General features: G+C 40.2%; 1 non-coding gene across 1 annotated transcript; it reads right to left on the bottom strand.

The window, feature by feature from the left end:
* Positions 1–4,065: 4,065 nt before the first annotated feature.
* LOC149998422 (U6 spliceosomal RNA) lies at positions 4,066–4,172 on the bottom strand. Its single transcript, XR_016507381.1, has one exon. It is a non-coding gene; the product is annotated as a U6 spliceosomal RNA (small nuclear RNA).
* Between the last annotated feature and the right edge of the window lie 13,593 nt (positions 4,173–17,765).

Genomic DNA, 17,765 nt, shown 5'->3' with positions numbered 1-17,765 from the left:
AGTATTATCCCATGTCAAGACAACAATATGCAGCTACTCTGAAACTTTCTGGAGGTGAAAACCTTCATTCTGTGTTTCCTTGGCATGTGTTAAGATGCTAAATTTGTGCTTCATGATTATTTACCATTACAGAAAAGGCTAGAACATACTGAGATGCAGTATAATGTGTTAAAAGCAAGTTCAATTTTTAAAACTGAAACTATTAAACCACTTTGTATCATGAAATATATTTAGAGTGCTGAATCAAATATTAAGGACAGGGTGTTCACACACATTATTACCTGCCCTAAAATTATTTTAAAAACACACAACAGGCATATATTCTATTTTGAAACTAAAGTTTGGCTCTCCAATAAACTTTTAAATTAGGGAAATGTGTTTCTTTCTTCTAAGAGTTAGACTTCTCCCTAAGAAGGAAGAGCCAGTGCCTACTTGCATATGAATTTCTATCTGTTGACTTTTGATCCAGATTCATAATACGGTTGTTCTTGTCTTTCTGACCTCAAGGCACAATGGACAAGAATGGTAAGAACGCTGGAAGGGGCATCCATCCTCACAGAGATTAGAAACAAGAAATAAAGTTTACAGGAGGCAGAGAAGAAGAAACAGCCAAAGGATTTGAGACTCGATAGAAAGTAGCCCAAACTTGCTTAATGACTTCATGGAATTTGACAGTGTTCAAAAGATCTACAAGTGGAGACAAAGTGATGAATATAAATCACCTAGGATGTGGCTCAAGTAATGTTTTCCAAACAATCTCCTCAAGTACTAAAATGCTGCAAGTAATAAATCACTTAGAAATGTATCCGTGGCTCTATATGACACTTGAAGGACAGGAAATACTGACCAAGCTCTGTTAAAAAACACCATTTAGTCACTTGTAACATCAATATGAAATGAGAAGGTGGAAAGAAACAAACATTGAGACAACACTTTAACCACTTTTGCGTTAGTATTTAAATGGCATAGAAAAGACAAGCCCAGAGTATATCGCAGATCTATCTCAGGTAAACACATAGACTCCTAGAGAGATGAAGTGTTTATTTTGCTGACAAACCCACAGGAATAGGAAAGTGTATGAGAGCTCATTACAAAATTGCAGCAGGATGTGCATCACATGGCTTCTAGCTCACTCCTTAAGGACACCATAGACTTGGGTAGGGGTCAGCAGATCTACCAAGTAGCAAAACAAATGACTGGTATGAAAGTCACATTGCCATAGCTACTTTTAAAAAGGACAATAGAAAGCTCACCAAAAAAAAAAAAAAAAAGTATTGTTATAATATCATACAAATGTACATCTATAAATTACAATAGAAAAATTTACATTGACTTCTGCATAAACTTCCCAGGAAATGATTTATAACTTTAAGGAGAATTTCATCAACTTTCTCAACACGGATGCAGGAGCTACCCAGAGGTAGAAGAGCAGAGGTGACCTCAGTCAAGGTCAGTCTGGAAATTCTGGTTGGCTGTCAGCTGGGAAGGACAACTGACATTCCAGACAGGCGCTGTCTTCCAACCACTCTGTCACAAGACTTGACCAAAGCTCTGGGAACTGTTTTCAAAAAACTGCAACAGGGAAAGATAATAAATTGTAATATGCTATGTTATGGAGTTGTACTATGGAGTATTCTAAGAAACTAAGAGAATAAGGTCACTTTGGGAAGCTAATAAATATTCACTGCAATCCTGGGGAGGGGAATTATCTCAGTGACTGACTGTTTTGTAACGGTATTCCGGAGCAGAGCGCTACAACAGCAGGTTGCCATTGCTGCTGATGCATCCAATTCTGCTAGGACTGATATGAATGAACTGGAGTGGACTTTTTAGGCCCTGGAGATAGAACTACAGTCTTCAGGAGTCCTGGAATGTAAAAGCTCCTCCTGGGCGAATCCACCAAAAACCAATTTGTACACAAACACAATTTCACGATTTCACCTCATCTATATGTTTCTTAAATATTATATTCCCCAATGAAGTTTATTTTTAAAAGCTCTTCAGAAGTGTCTCTGGTTCAATTCCCAGTCAGGGCACATGACTAGATTGGACATCAGGTCCCCAGTTGGGGGCACGAGTGAGAGGCAACCACACAGTGATGTTTCCCTCCCTCTCTTTCTCATTTCCCCTCTCTCTAAAAATAAATAAATAAACAAACAAACTAATTAATTAATTAATTAACATTTTTTTTAAAAAAAGCTCTTCAGGAAAAAATGCAAGAACTTGGGCTTCTTCAATTAATAACTCAAACAGGAAAGTTTCCATGTAATGTATGAAAACCATCTGGAAGCAAAATTATTAACTGCAGATATCGACCCCTATTTTGCAAATACTACAGTCACCAAATTAGCTGAGACACTGCAAATGTCCACATAGTACAAAATGCTCAGCTTGGTCCATAAGATGAGGGATGACATACCCTCCTTCCATGAAATCTCAAAACCTTACCCCTTTTTTTGAGTGAAAAGGATTACCTGCCCTACTTGAAGGAGAAGTTAGAAGAGAAAAAATGTATGTTGTAGCTTCTTTCTTGCACAGTGAATAGGAACACTATGTGACACTAACAACAGAGGAAGAAGCACTTTCCAGAAGTGAGTCAAGACAAAAACACGCATGCCATATTCAGAAAGGAATCAAGCCACATCTGTCTTATAGGTACTTGACTCGACTCAAAAAAAGTTATTGGTTGCTCATAATATGCAGGTACAGCCATAAGCTAATATAGTTAAGCTATCAAAGGGAGAAAATAGAATCATACAGTTGAAGAAAGATTGAAGTTAATACTGAAAGATTAACACTAAGACTTCTCAAAGAGACTGAAAACGTTTCCACAATTCCCAAACAGTGCTGGCTGCAATGACCACTTCTCTCCAGGTATAAATCACTGTTTCCTGGCTACTTAAAGAAGTTTCAAAGATAATGATTTTTGAGAGGCAACTAAACCTGTGGTACCTGTATGTCAACATATCACCAAATTTCACTTCTGGAGTCAGCAGTGATAGACAGACGGAGCCACTGATGAGATGAGACATTTGAAAAAAGTGATTAAGGAGGAGTTGAAGCTTAAAGGATTAGTATAATGAATTTTTCTGAAGGCGACAGTGTGAAAATAACCTGCAAAAGGTGTGACAGAATGTGGAATCAGTGAAGGGCAACTATGTTTGCCCTACCAACGGTTTTGTTTCTCATGTAGACTGGACTACATTTCAGAAAATGTATTAATTTCCAAATGTAATTCCTTACAATTTAAGCCAAAAGGCACCTTTAAGTGCATTAAACTTTTAAAATATTTTTACTGAATAAAATGTTTTTTATTTTATTGAATGAACCACTAGTATAAGAAGCCAAAGAGAAATGGAAATCGAATTGAGGGGGCCAAAAAAATTAAAAGGAAATTTTAAATGTTCACAAATTTCAGAACACTTTGTATCACCAAATGAGCGTAGTATTGCAGACTACAGTCTTCAAGAAATCAGCAACTGTGTTAAGCACTAAAATCAGAGATGAATCAGGCATGGTGTTATCTTAATACCAAGATTATTTTTCATACATAGCTCAAATGTTTTGATTACTAACCTTTTGAGGTTCAAGTTAAAAGGAAAAAGATAATGTACCTAAACTATCAAAGCTATCATACAGGACATGAGGGCGATCTGGTTGGTGACATCTGTCACCCCAATGACTGCCAAGCTTGATTAGGCTGATCTGGCTGGCTAGGCAGGGGTCCCCTTCCTCCCTCACCACTCCATTTGCATTCCTCCCAAAGCTGGTGCTGGGTCAAAGAGGAAGACCTTCCCAAGAGAGGAGAGGGTCTTCCTTTGGTCAATAGTATACGAGTAGCTGCGCTCCCCTGACAGAACCTCCAAACAAGCCTGAAAGCGACCATATGGTTGAAAAAAAAGGATGGGTCCTGTTTTACTCAACCTTTGAGATTAACACTGAGACTTTATCAACAAGAATAGAAAACGTTTTCTTCTCAAACAGTGCTGACTTCGTTGAGCATATTTTAAGCAGGAGTAGCTAGTCTTGTGGCTGCTTAGGGAGGGTTCAAAGATAATGACTTTTTTTTTAATGGAACATTTCATGAACTTGCGTGTCAGCCTTGCACAGGGGCCATTCTAATCTTCTCTGTATCATTCCAATTTTAGTATATGTGCTGTCGAAATGAGCGCAATAATGACCCCAGCTTTCTCCGAATGCTCAGAATTATCCACATTAGAAGTATTATATTTATATAAAATGATAGGATCTATTGGGTCAGTGATTTTTAACTGGTGTGTTACAAATATTTTGAAAACATGCAATACCTGACTATTTAGTCAAGGGCACTGACTTCTTCTCTCTCAGATTTTCAAATTAAAAAATGACACATGCCCTGGCTGGTGTGGCTCAGTGGATTGAGTGCTGACCCGTGAACCGAAAGGTCGCCGGTTGATTCCCAGTCAGGGTGCATGCCTGGGTTGTAGGCCAGGCCCCCAATGGGGGCATGCAGGAGGCAACTGATGGATGTATCTGTCACACATCAATGTTTCTCTCCCTCCCTTCCCCTCTCCCTAAAAAAATAAATAAATAAAATATTTTCTTAAAAATGACAACAGTCATCTGGTGTGAATGGATTAAAATTATACCTATTTTTGTCAGATTGGCAAAAAATATATTTTTTGGTGTGCCACAGAAGTTAGTAGTCAGTGTGTGTGTGCCATGAGATGAAAAAGGTTGGAAATCGCTAATCTGTGTAATTAAGTTGTATTAAACGAAATAGTTGCTGGTGTGCTGTATTACTGTCTAATCTGCGCACAGCTCCACGCCTGAGAGAACGAGATTATCATGCTGTCCTATGTATACAACAGTAATCCCTAAGGGAGCAACTCCTCCTCTGGTTACACAAGGAGAAAGCCAGAACAAACCTGAACCTTGCAATGACCATTTCCAGAACTCCAAACATATCTTTAAGAGAAGTTTTACAATAATCATTTCATTTTCAAGATAAGATATAAAGTCAAAAAAGGTCGTCTACTCTAATATTTACTCACTTGTTCATAAGCATTAAAGAAGCATTAAGTCTAAGGGATTAGTGGGAAAACCCACTAAATTAGTGAGATTCGAAGCAGGTTCCAAAGAAACCTAAGACATGCACTCTTTACCCTTGAGACATTCACAGTCTAGTTAAGGAGAAAACAATTTCCCAGCATTGTGAAGCTCACTTAAAAGTTGTGGAGAAATCAAGCTTCTGTTAATCTTTATATTTTAAATGTCATCCATTTAACAGTCAAGATGGGATAACCAGTTCTTCTAAGCTTGTAAGGAAATATATTTTTTGTTTTAATGTGTACAGCTAAAAGTTCTTTTGTAAAAGGTGTCTTTGTTAAAAAGCCTAAATGTACCACTTCTGGGACTCCAATTTTTATACATCAAGCTTACAGAAAAGAGGATCCACGTGTATGCAGAAGTGCAAGCGTGCTATGAGCTATGCACCTTGTGCCCTCCAAAGCCATACAACAGTGTTGAGAAGCTGGAAGGTTCTCAGACCCTTAGAGACTGACTGCCACGTTGAAAGCAAGAAAAGAAGAGGAGGATGGGGAGATAGGTCCAGATGTGTCTGGAAGCAGCTGTCAGGGAGCAGAGTCCAGCCCAGAGAAAGCTGGAGGGTGCTTCCCTGGCAGCAAAACACTAAACAGAGGCAATGGGCTTCATGGAGAAGTAAGAAGGCAGAAAGGGGCACAGGATATAGAGTTCGCTTCTGGAAGACGCACTCATGTTTGTCTAGCCAGTGTAGGCAATGGGATGGCATCTTAAGCCTGAAAATAGAGGTCAATGATTCAAGCCATTGTGTGAAGACCAAGAAGCAAAAATAATATCCAAAGATATATGAACTTTGGTTGCAGATAACAACTGCATTATATGGAATCCACACAGGTCCCCACATGCTCCACACACAACCTGTCACAGGGAAGCTACTGGAGACGACAAAAGGAGGTCCTACGTTCAGTGTATTTGAAACACGCAAATGCTTGATACTGAGGACTGACTAGACTCTCACTGCTACAACAGTTGTGCAGGGCATCTATCCAGGACCAGGAAGCGACCAGCCCTATTGTCACAGAAGGTTCATACCGAGACACAGCTTGTTTAGGTGGATGTTGAAAGCCACATGGAGGAATTGCTGTAAACTTGCCATCCTCTGATTTTTCTGTGCATGGACTCTTCCATCTTAATTATTTCTCTTTACCAGAAAACGCTCCACATGATGACCACACCATCTCTGATAAGGGTTCAAAATCTAACATACAATGTCTTCCCATATGTACTAAAATGTTCCCTCAAATACATTCAATAGAAGACAACAGGGTCAATGTCATCAGTTAGGGAAAGGAAGTTTAGAAAAATTGAGATTTTAAAGATAAAAAAAGAACCTAAGGGAATACCTGTCAAGTAGGTAAAGGGAAATATACTTAGGACCCCACAAAGACCTCTCTTCCAGGGATCTGAATAGAAAAGCAAAATCTGTAGCTCAAGTGGGACCAGTAGATGAATGCACAGTTTTAGCCTAAGTAAGAACTGTAACCTCAAAGACTGGTACTTAATTAAGGCATGGAGAAAGGGAAGCTGAATTCCTGAATAGTTTTGTTTAGTGCTTGTGGTCTGCAAAGCTAACAATGTGGTCTGAATTGTATCTGTAATACACCAAAACTGTATGTAATTGATCCTAAACTGGCCCCACCCTCTAGTATCATTCATTTTTGGCACTAAATATTCTGTGTGCATGTTGGCTGCAGAGAACAAGGTAGGAAGGGGAAGCACTGGAGAAGATGCCAGAGAAATAGGACCCAAAGCCAAATCCTGGGTCCGAAAAATAGTCCTGCTCTTTACTCTTGAGTTACAACAGCAAAGAATAAATTTTGTATCTGTCAAGAACATGCCTGCATGTGTACTATACTCAGCTTAATCACTCCGTAAGAATTATATGTGCAGGACATATGGAAATGCATGTAAGCATTGCTCATGCACCTCAAAACATGCTGAAAAATGCTGACAAACACGTTCCAACACAAACCTCTTTGTCTAATTATATTCTTAATTGATACATGAAACACAGGACAATACCATATCATGTGGAGGCATGCTCCTATGAGTAGACAAATCAACAATATAACAAAAAGGGGACAAACCAGTAAAGGCCTGTCATTTGAAACAATTTTTTTAAGTACAAAGAAAAATACTTTATTTGCTAATTACGCATCTATAATCCTATTACAATGCATGATTAATTTAAAAAGATATAATATCTTAAGCTGATAAAGAAACTTTACTTAATGAATAAAATAATACCCAAGCTCTATGGGATTATCCTCAAATTTAAAAGATCAACTGGACTGATTGATATGTCTGTGCAAAGAAAAGAGATTCCTAGCGACAACTGCCTAGAGGAGAAATCCATTCAACATAAACCTGTGTTGCCATCAGCTCCATCTGGTATGCTTTTTAGGATAAAAATTGATCACAACATTTACATACAGGACACCCAAAACATTAAATGGATTAAAATTTGTGACCCTTGTAAAGTACCAAAATTAGGTATCTTAATGGTGAGATATATGTGCCCAAATGCATTACATAAAAATAAATTAGCCCATTATTTTCCTCCTTAAAGCAAAAGTCCAATCTTAAGTGCAATACAAATAGTTTAGAAGAGATGTATTTCCCCCAACGTTTAATGCCAAAATTCCAGCATGTTGCTCAGTAAAAATATACCAAGATGAAGGATGAGTACACGTATAATTTATGTGAATTCATAAATATTAAAAATGTGAGGAGTGTGGAGACTTCTGGCCAAGATGGAGGCCTGGACTGACACGCTCCATCTCCCTCCACAACTAAGAAGAAATACAACTACCGCAAAACCAGAAATAACCAGAAGTTCCAGAAAATGAAGCTACATGGAAGTCCACCGTATGTAGTTATAAACAAGTGGTGCTCATCCAGACAGGTAGGAGGGGTGAAGCTGGGGCAGAGAGGTCAAGCTGTGCTGCCGGCGGCAGCTGTGGTGATAGCGGCAGGACAGCGGTAAGCACAGACACCCGTATTTAAGGGGAGGCAAGAAGTGCCTGGGGAGCACCCCCAGCTGCAGATCAGACCCGTCAGCTTGTGATTCCAATGCTAAGGAAGGCAGACCCCCATTACCTTGGACTGTGAGGCCCGGAAGGGGTGGGGACGGAGGAGGAGGCTCCCGGTCTCTCAGCAGAGAGTAAACAGCAGGAATCCATCTTGGACCCCCACCCCCACAGAAAATACCACAGTGTGGTGAGATGGGTCACCCGGTTGTGACCAGTGCACAGGGCTCCTCCCCCAATAGCATAGGAGGTATGAAAGCCCCGCCCAGGAAGCAAAGGTAAACACAAAACTGTCAGGATGGCACAAATCATGATAGAGATCCCAATGATGCAGCTGACCAGACAGCAAATATCTAATCTAACAAAGCAGCAGATAGGAAATCTTTCTGAGGCACAGTTCAGAGCTTTGGTTATACAAATGCTTACAGACCTAACAGCAGATCTTAAACAAGACAGGGAAGGAATGAAGGCTAGTCCTGCTGAAATGAACAAAAACACATACAAAACTAGTGGTGAGGGAAAGAAAACCAGGGATTAAATCAACAAATCAGAGCATAGAGAAGGAACAAACAGTCAACAAATGCAGAAAGAGGAAACGAAAAGTGAAGAAGATGAGGAGAGGCTCAGAAACTTATGGGACTGCTATAAGCAGGCAAACATCTGATTCATAGGGTTGCCAGAAGGTGAAGAAGAAGAACTAGAAATTGAAAAATTGTGTGAAAAAATAACAAAGCAGAACTTCCTTAACTTGGGGAAGGAAATAGACTTACAGGTCCAGGAAGCACAGAGCGTTCCAAGTAAACTGGACCCAGGGAGAACCACACCAAGACGCATTATAATCAAAATGTCAAAAATTAAGGATAAAGAGAGAATCTTAAAAGCAGCAAGAGAGAAGAAGACAATTATGTACAAAGGAGTCCCAATAAGACTATCAGCTGATTTCTCAAAAGAAATTCTGCAGGCAAGAAGGGACTGGCAAAAAATATTCAAAGTCATGAAAATCAAAAACCTACAGCCATGATTACTCTATCCAGTGAAGCTGTCATTCAGAATAGAAGGGCAGAGAAAGTGCTTCCAGGACAAAGTAAAACTGAAGGAGTTCATCAGATCCAAACCACTGTTATATGAAATGTTAAAGGGACTTGTTTAGGAGAAAGAGGATCAAAACTATGAACATTAAAATGAAAACTTCATCACAACAACCAACAACAGAAGCTAGGGAACTAAAACAAAGGCAAACTGAGTAGGCAATGAGAGTGGGAAAAGAATTACAGGTATGGGGAACATTATGGGGGGAGGTCAGTGGGGAGGGTGAAGGAGGGAAAGGGAGGGAGATGGTACAGGAATTAAGAAGCATAGTAGGAGGGAGTGGAGTAGACAGGAAGATGTTAAGAAGAACTATATGCACAGCCAATGGGCATAGACTAAGGGGGGGGACAACTGGAGGGAGGGGGGTCACTGGGTAGAGGGGAACAAAGAAAAAAGAAATTGGGACAACTGTAACAGCATAATCAGTAAAGGATATTTTTAAAAATTTGAGGAATGTAATGTTTTTGAGCTACCTATCTGTCTCCTTGTAGTTTATCCCCCTTACCACCCCCTGATTTCCTTCAAACAAAAAGAAAACCCTGTGTTAACTGCCAAGGAGACTTCTGTCTCAAAACAAGAACAAGGCAATTCCCCAGCACTTGGTCTTAGAAGGAAGAGGGTCCAGGGCCCAGAAAAAAATGTTCAGAAAACAGCATTCATTCTACAAATTATTTTTTCTTTCTTTCTTTCTTTCTTTCTTTCTTTCTTTCTTTCTTCCTTTCTTTCTTTTGTTTTGTTTTGTTTCCTTTGGAGGCATGGGTATTTTTTCTTTTTTTCTTTTTCTTCTATTTTTCTCTTTTTTAGTTTTTCTTTCTTTTTTAAATTTTATTTATTATTTTTTTTAGAGAGAGAGAGAGAAAGGAAAAAAAACAGTGATTTGTCGTTCCACTTATTTGTGCATTCATTGTTTGATTTCTTTTTTCTTATATCTTTTTTCATTCTACACATTTTGTCCACCTTTTCTGTGCCAGCCACAGACTTAGAAAGTCATGATAGAGCCATGAACCAGACAGGCAGCTCTTGGGGTTTATGTTCTAGAATAGAACCCCCGAGAATAGAAGAGCATCCCCTGAACCTAATGGAGTGGGGAGAAAGGAGTGATGAGACAGCAGCAGAAGTGGGTCCCAAGAGAGGAGCCCAGGGCCTGCTTCTGAGCCAGAGCCCCTGCAAAGCAGCAAAAGACAAGGTAAGTTTGAGGAGTTGACCACTCAGGAGAACTGGGTCCTGCTGCTCCAACTGCAGCCCCAGGAAAGAATGAGAGGCAAATAGGTTACACCTGCGCGGTGCGGCAGATGGCACCACAGCCTTCTTGAAGTCTCCTTGCCATCAGCACACTGAAGCATCGGAGTGATTCTCAAGCCCTCGAGCAATGAAGGAGGTATGGAAGAGAGCAGCAGGGTGAAGCAAGAACAAATACAAATTAAAAATGAGAGTCTTCATTCTCCCTGTTGAAATAAAGGGAGACATACACCTCCCCTTCCTTCCCTTAGAGCATTTACTTTAGAAACTTTACAATTGTAAACTCTTTCTCAGTTTCTTTGGAATGTAAATAAATCTTTTTAAAAGCTAAATAAACCCTTTAGCCAACTTTTTGACCCAGGAATGCTTTTCTCAAGGACCTAGGACCCATATTTTTGGAATGTAAACACCTAAGGAAAATAGCATCCCTGTGTCCAAGTTTCTGTGGGAAGGGGCCTCTCTTCCAAACAATCTCTTGTTATAAAGAAGCATATTTTTCCTTTACATGAAGCCCATTAGTGATCACAAATGGTCACGCCGATTACAAGGCAAAGCCACCACAACCTCCAGATGAACTCTTGTGTCAAGCGGTGCCACCAGGTCCTCTTCCTTGAGGACTAGTTTTCATTTATCTTGAAGATGTGTGTAATGGGGTAATACCTGTTTGGCTATAGAAGGGAGTGAGATACTTTTCTGTCTTTGCAATCTCTTAGCAGATTGCCTGGGATGTGCATCACATTCTGGTTTAATGCTTACTCAATAACAAAAGTGTTTTCTTTTTCTATTACCTTTGTGAAGAGGATTTCTGGGTTGGGAGAATAATGAGTGACTTAGTGAACACAGGCTTGGACAGATGACATCAAAAGCTCTGGCTGCTGTGGCTCAGTGGATTGAGCATCAGCCTGCAAGCCAAGTGTCGCTGGTTCGATTCCCAGTCAGGGCACATTACTAGGTTGCATGTCAGGTCCCCAGTTGGGGGCGCAAGTGAGAGGCAACCACACAGTGATGCTTCTCTCCCTCACTTTCTCCTTTCCACTCTCTCTAAAAATCAAACAAACAAACAAAATTTTTTTTTAAAAGAATGATACGGGTCACCTCGTCACAGCTACAGAAGTTCTGCAAAACTCCAATGCAACATTTTAGAGAAAAGGTATACTCTCTACCAAATGGAAGCTCAAAATAAAGAATAAAGCAATAAATATGTCTTCTCTACCTTAGCTGATAGACTTGAACTTGTAGCAACTACAACATAAATACTGGGATTTGCCAATGTTGAACTTCTGGAGTCTTACTTCAGACACTCATGCTAACAACACATTTCCTCCTGGTGAGGTATGAGAGGGAAAAGAGTGGAAGAAAACAACATTTATAACAGTGGTTCTCAAACTTTACAGCATAGTAGACTAACTTGGGGAGTTTTTAAAATTCTGATGCCCAGCAACATCCTGAGCTAATTAAATCAGAATCTCTGGGAGAAGGATGCAGTCATCATTATTTTCTCGAGTTCCCCAAGTTATTTCAATGCATGGAGAAGTTTGAGAACCAGGGATTTACTGAAACTTCAGTGTGCCCCCACATCACCCAAAGATCTTGCTGTAATGCAGATTCTGATCTAGTAGGTCTGGGGCAGGGCCTGAGAGTCTGCATTTCCAACAAGCTCCCACTCTAAGTGACAAGGATTTAAAGACTACCTATGCTCTGAAGGGGAGGCTCTGGAGTCAGACTGCCTGGCTTGGAATCTCTGCTCTGCGCTTTGTTGTGCTTCAGTGTCTTCATCTATAAAATGAGGATGATGATAATGGGATCGATCAATGTAAGTACTGGTAATGGTATGAAGGATGTGTCATTCATTTCATGTATCAGATAAGGAAATTGAAGTTCAAAGTGTGTCCACACTTTCCCCAGGCTCACCTTCCAGTAATTGGCAGACAGATGCTTGACCTCAGGTCTTTTCCTGCTACATCATGCTGCTTTAAGAGTCTGGATTTAATTTAATCTAATTATCTTCCTCTCTTCCCTGTTCTGGTTGCAGAGTGTAAATCTGAGTCACCTCTGACCTCTCTTTTCCTTCCCTTCATAATCAGTTGTCACTTGCTAAAACTCACTGATTTCATGCATGTTCCCCCTCTTCTAGTCCCATCATTCAAATTCAGTTTCCTATGATCTCTTTATATTTCTTTCCATGAGCAAAAATAGCTTTGTTTCTTTCCAACAGGTGCCCTTACTCTGAAATCTTTTGCACCACTCCCAAATTTATCTGACCATGTGACTCCCCACTCCATAAACCAGCAGTGACTCTCCATTACCTACCGAATATAATCCCGCAGCCTTGGTAGCATGGCTCTCCCTGAACCACTTAATTTTTCTCCAGTTTCCTCCATAATGCCTTCTCTACCTTTTCTCCCCACCACATGCTCGAAGAAGCTACCTCTCCTCTTCAGAATTCCTCTAACACTTTATCTGCAACCAGTGTACTTCTGTGCAAACAGTACCCCTTCAATGACCAAATAAATAAATGAATGGCCTTCAGCCTTGAATTCTAACTCCCAAGGGTCTGGGATCTCACTCATGAATGTCCCTAGAACCGATGTCCTCAACCATAACATTTTGGCAGTTGTGAGGTGTATTGTAACTAATTTCTTCCTATTAACAAAGTATGTCATTTTCAGATGATTTCCTTTTCAAATAACTAGAGTGGATTTGAGGTGCTCCCCATAAGAATGACACTGTTGCTTATTTGCATTCTGTTAGGATTTCTGAAGCATAAGAAAACTACAGGTAAAGCACTGAGAACTGCATGAACCTTGCAGTTCTGTATATGCCATAGCATTTAGTGAGAGCTATTGTTATTAATTTTTTTTAAATTAAGAGTGATATATTTTTAAGTAAATCAGCAAGCCCTGGCTGGGTGGCTCAGTTGCTTAGAGCATCATCCCACGCACCAAAAAGGTTGTGGGTTCAGTTCCTGGGCAGGGTGCACACAGGAGGCAACTAATCGGTGTTTCTCTCTCTCTCTCTCTCTCTCATCAATGAACATATCCTCAGGTGATGATTTTTTTTAAGTAAATTAGTAATATTTTTTCTTGAAAAATGACATTTGAGATCTTGAAATAGTTAACTTCGTTATTCACATGCTTGTAGAATACCTTTCTAACTACTACTCCTCTCCCTCTACCCATAAAAAAATCTAGTTGTATTTCCTTTTATCAAGTACACATGGGGAGTGTCCAGTCATGGAGCTCTCATTTTCTGTGAACCAACGGGGCCCAAATATTGGAGCTGTACTGTTCAACACAGTAGCCACTAGCCACATGGCTATCGAACACTTGAAATGTAACTTGTCCAAATGGAGATGGGCTATAAAAATACACATTGTATTTCAAAGACAATCTCAAAAGGGAAGAATATAAAATATGAATACTTTATATTGACTATATGTTGACATAATTACACCTTGGATGTATCATATTAAATAAAATCTATTAAAATTGATGTCACTTGTTTCTGTTTATATATCTTGATATGGCTGCTAGAAAGTTTAAAGTTACATGTTTGGTTTGCATCTGTGACTTATATTTCTATGGGAAAGCACTGCTTTAGGGTGCATAAGAAATACCACGATGCCTGTTTAAAATGCAGATTGACAAGACCAGCCCTCTATGGAATCTAGTTCTACTCTTTGTATTTCAGGCAGAGATTAGCAGGAGCTACATAAAGTAACAAGAGTGTGACTCTTTATTTTTCTCCTTCTCCTCCCATTACCAAGTGCCTAATTCTCTATATGTCTCTCTTGCAATTACCAGGAAAGATAATCACTTTGGCCTAGATTATCATAAGTGACTCTCACAAGTCAGCTTTTGTATCAGCTACATCACAGGTCTCTAACTATGGATTGCCTGTCCTTCAGTCCAGTGTCCATCCCTAGACCAATCCTTGTGACTGATGTGGGCCTGGAAGAGGCAGGGGTCAGGTTAAACAGAGCACAGGAATGATCTTGAACCTCCTCTCAGCTTTGGCCAGCTTTTTTTGGAGGGAATTGTGGGAATGCCTGGCACAGACTGGGCTGACAAGCAGTGACTTAATTCAGAAATTAAAAGAGCATTGATGCAGACTTCTGGCCAAGATGGAGGCCCAGACAGATACGCTGCATCTCCCTCCACAACTTAGAAAGAATACAACTACCTCAAAACTAGAGACAACCAGAAGTTCCAGAAAAACAAGCTGCATGGAAGTCCAACAAACACAGCTATAAAGAAGAAATACTCATCCAGACAGGTAGGAGGGGAAGATCCAGGGCACAGAGGACACAGTGTGGTGGCAGCAGCAGCAGCAGTGGCAGTTGCAGGCTGACGGAAAGTGTAGTCACACATTTTAAAAAGTCAGGAGGGACACCTGGGGAGCGCTCCCAGCATCAGACCAGACCACGCAGCTCACAGTCCCAGCGCCAGGGAAAATAAAGCCTCATTGCTTCTGACTGTGCAAACCAGTGGGGGTTGGGGCAGAGGTGGAAACTGCTGTTCTCTCAGTAGAATCCCTTGTTTAAAAGGCCCCCATGGTCCTAGAATGACTACAGACCTACCACTCTGGGAACAAAGGCCAGGACAACAGCTAGAGAGGCGCCAGTCCCATATGGAAGTGGGAGAAGTGCCTGGAGAAGGGATGAGTGCTGAGCAAGCGGCATTGTTCCCTCTCAGACCCCTCCCCCACACATAGCGCCACAACGTGGTGAAACAGGTCACCCTCTACTAATGAATACCTAAGGCTTTGCCCTTTAAACATAACAGGTGCGACAACTCTACCTAAGACACAGAGGCTAACAAACACAGGAGCCTGTCAAGATGAGGAGACAGAGAAGTATGACCCAAAAGAGGGAACCGATCAAGGTTCCAGTGGGAGAACTAAGCGATGAGAAGATAGCCAACCTAACAGAAGCAGAGTTCAAAACACTGGTGATAAAGATGCTCACAGACTTGACAGATATACTTAAGTACGGCAGATGCATAAGAAAAGAAGTGAAGGCTATGCTAAATGAAATGAAGGAAAATCCACACAAAACCAATAGTGAAGGGAAAGACACCAGGGTTCAAACCAATGATTTGGAACATAAGGAAGAAAAAAAAACAGTCGATCAGTACAGAATGAGAAAACAAGAATTAAAAAAAGTGAGAAGAGGCTTAGGAACCTCTGGGATAACTTTAAACATGCCAACATCTGAATCAGAAGGAGAAGAGGAAGAGCAAGAAATGGAAAGCTTATATGAGAAAATAATGAAGGAAAACTTCTAAAATTTGGTAAAGGGAATAGACATACAAGTCCAGGAAGCACAGAGAGTCCCAAACAAGCTAGACCCAAAGAGAGCCACACCAAGACACATTATAATTAAAATGGCAAAGTTTCAAGATAAAGAGAGAATCTTAGAAGCATCAAGAGAAAAGCTGAGAGTTACCTACAAAGGGTTGCCTATAAGATTATCAGCTGATTTCTCAAAAGAAACTTTGCAGGCAAGAAGGGACTGGCAAGAAGTATTCAAAGTGATGAAAAGCAAGTACCTACAACCAAGACTACTCTATCCAGCAAAGCTATCATTTAGGATGGAAGGGCAGATAAAGTGCTTCCCAGACAAGGTAAAGCTAAAGGAATTCATCATCACCAAGCCATTATTATATGAAATGTTAAAGGGACTTATTTAGGAAAAATAAGATCAACACTATGAACATTAAAATGACCACAAACTCACAACTATCAACAACTGAATCTAAAAAATAAAAACAAACTAAGCAAACAACCAGAACAGGAACAGAATCATAAGTATGGTTCTGGAGGGTTATCAGCTGGGAGGGGAAAAGGGGAGAAATGGGGAAATGGTGCAGGGACTGAGAAGCATAATTGGTTGGTACAGAATAGACAGGGGAAAGTGAAGAATAATATAGGAAATAGTGAAGCCAAAGAACATATATGCATGACCCATGGACATGAACTAAGGGGGTGGGATTGCGGGAGGGAAGGGGAGTACTGGGAAGAGAGGAGCAAAGGGAAAAGAAATTGGGACAACTGTAACAACATAATCAATAAAATATGCTTTAAAAAAAAAAAAGCACTGATGCATATTCAAAGGTCCTGTGAGCGCTAGAGCCAAGGACTAAATTATTCCCTGAACTACGGTGCTCTGGATACAATATCAGCCAAGCCATTTTACAAATAACAATAATGGTAGGTCTACTCTCAAAATGATTTCAGTCATATCTAGCAAGTAGCTGGCCCAATTAACCAAGAAATTTAGGTGGGGAGAGGGAGAATGCAGAAACAGAAGAAGCAACATATGGAACACAACCAAATAATCAGAGTTTCCAGTCCCAAGAATGTCATTACATCACTATATGACCTTGGTTGTGCAAGACACTTGAACCTGTCTTGGGCTTGTCATCTTTACTGGTTACAAAATGACAGAGATATAAAGATTGGGTGGAATGAGAGATGTAAAAGTGCTTTTTAAAGTTCAAAGAGCTACACAAATGTTGTTTACAAGTGGGAGCTGTCATTAACTACATGTTGGTAAAGCAGGAGCAACCACACAATAAATCTTAACTCAGTGAATACACCCTGTACAGGGACCATCTGGTTGTATTTTTTTTAACCTTGTTACAGCGTGGGAAATGTTAACTCTCAGCTCTTGTACTCTGTTGGCACTTATCTCTAGCTATAACTTCATGTGTAATATGACTTCAGAATTCACCTCAGTACATCAAACCTGCTGTCAGGCCAGCAGCCTGCCATGAGTCACACAGCATGCACTTGAGAGAAATACAATCAATCAGTCCTGTAGCTAATGACAATTGTCAACTGAATCTGGTCTTAGCTCTTTCAATAACTGTCAGAATATCAAAGACTTAACAACATATCCTAAGGCCCTACTACAGAATTTGTTTAAAGAATTCAAATGGTGAGAAAAACTGTGAAGGAAAAATTCAGGTATCATGTTTTGGGGCCTGGATTTATTTCCATGCAATATCTTGGGAAAACAAAATGTAATTTTCCTTATATTATGCCCCATTTCCTTTCTTTTCCCAAAAGTGCTCAGTTTTAAAGAGAACCACTTCAGGAATCCTGAGAGTGTTTTCTCTCTTTCTTTCTTTTTTCCCCTTTATGGAGGGTCAGACACTTCTATACCAACAACAACAGAAGAAAGTGGTTTAGCAAATATTTGCATGATTGATTTAGGAACACGGGAATTTCCGTGGCTTCTGAAAAAAGGAGCTCTGCCTCTTTAAGGCTCCACGGAGCTCTGGGCTCGGAAGCAGACGAAGCAGACAGAGCAGCGCTGCTGCA

The sequence above is a fragment of the Furipterus horrens genome, unplaced genomic scaffold (assembly GCF_987537825.1).
Source record: "Furipterus horrens unplaced genomic scaffold, mFurHor1.1.pri manual_scaffold_11, whole genome shotgun sequence".
In the NCBI taxonomy this organism is placed as follows: domain Eukaryota; kingdom Metazoa; phylum Chordata; class Mammalia; order Chiroptera; family Furipteridae; genus Furipterus; species Furipterus horrens.
The sequence above is the reverse complement of the archived record's forward strand: the minus strand, read 5'-3'. Positions and strand labels throughout refer to the sequence as shown.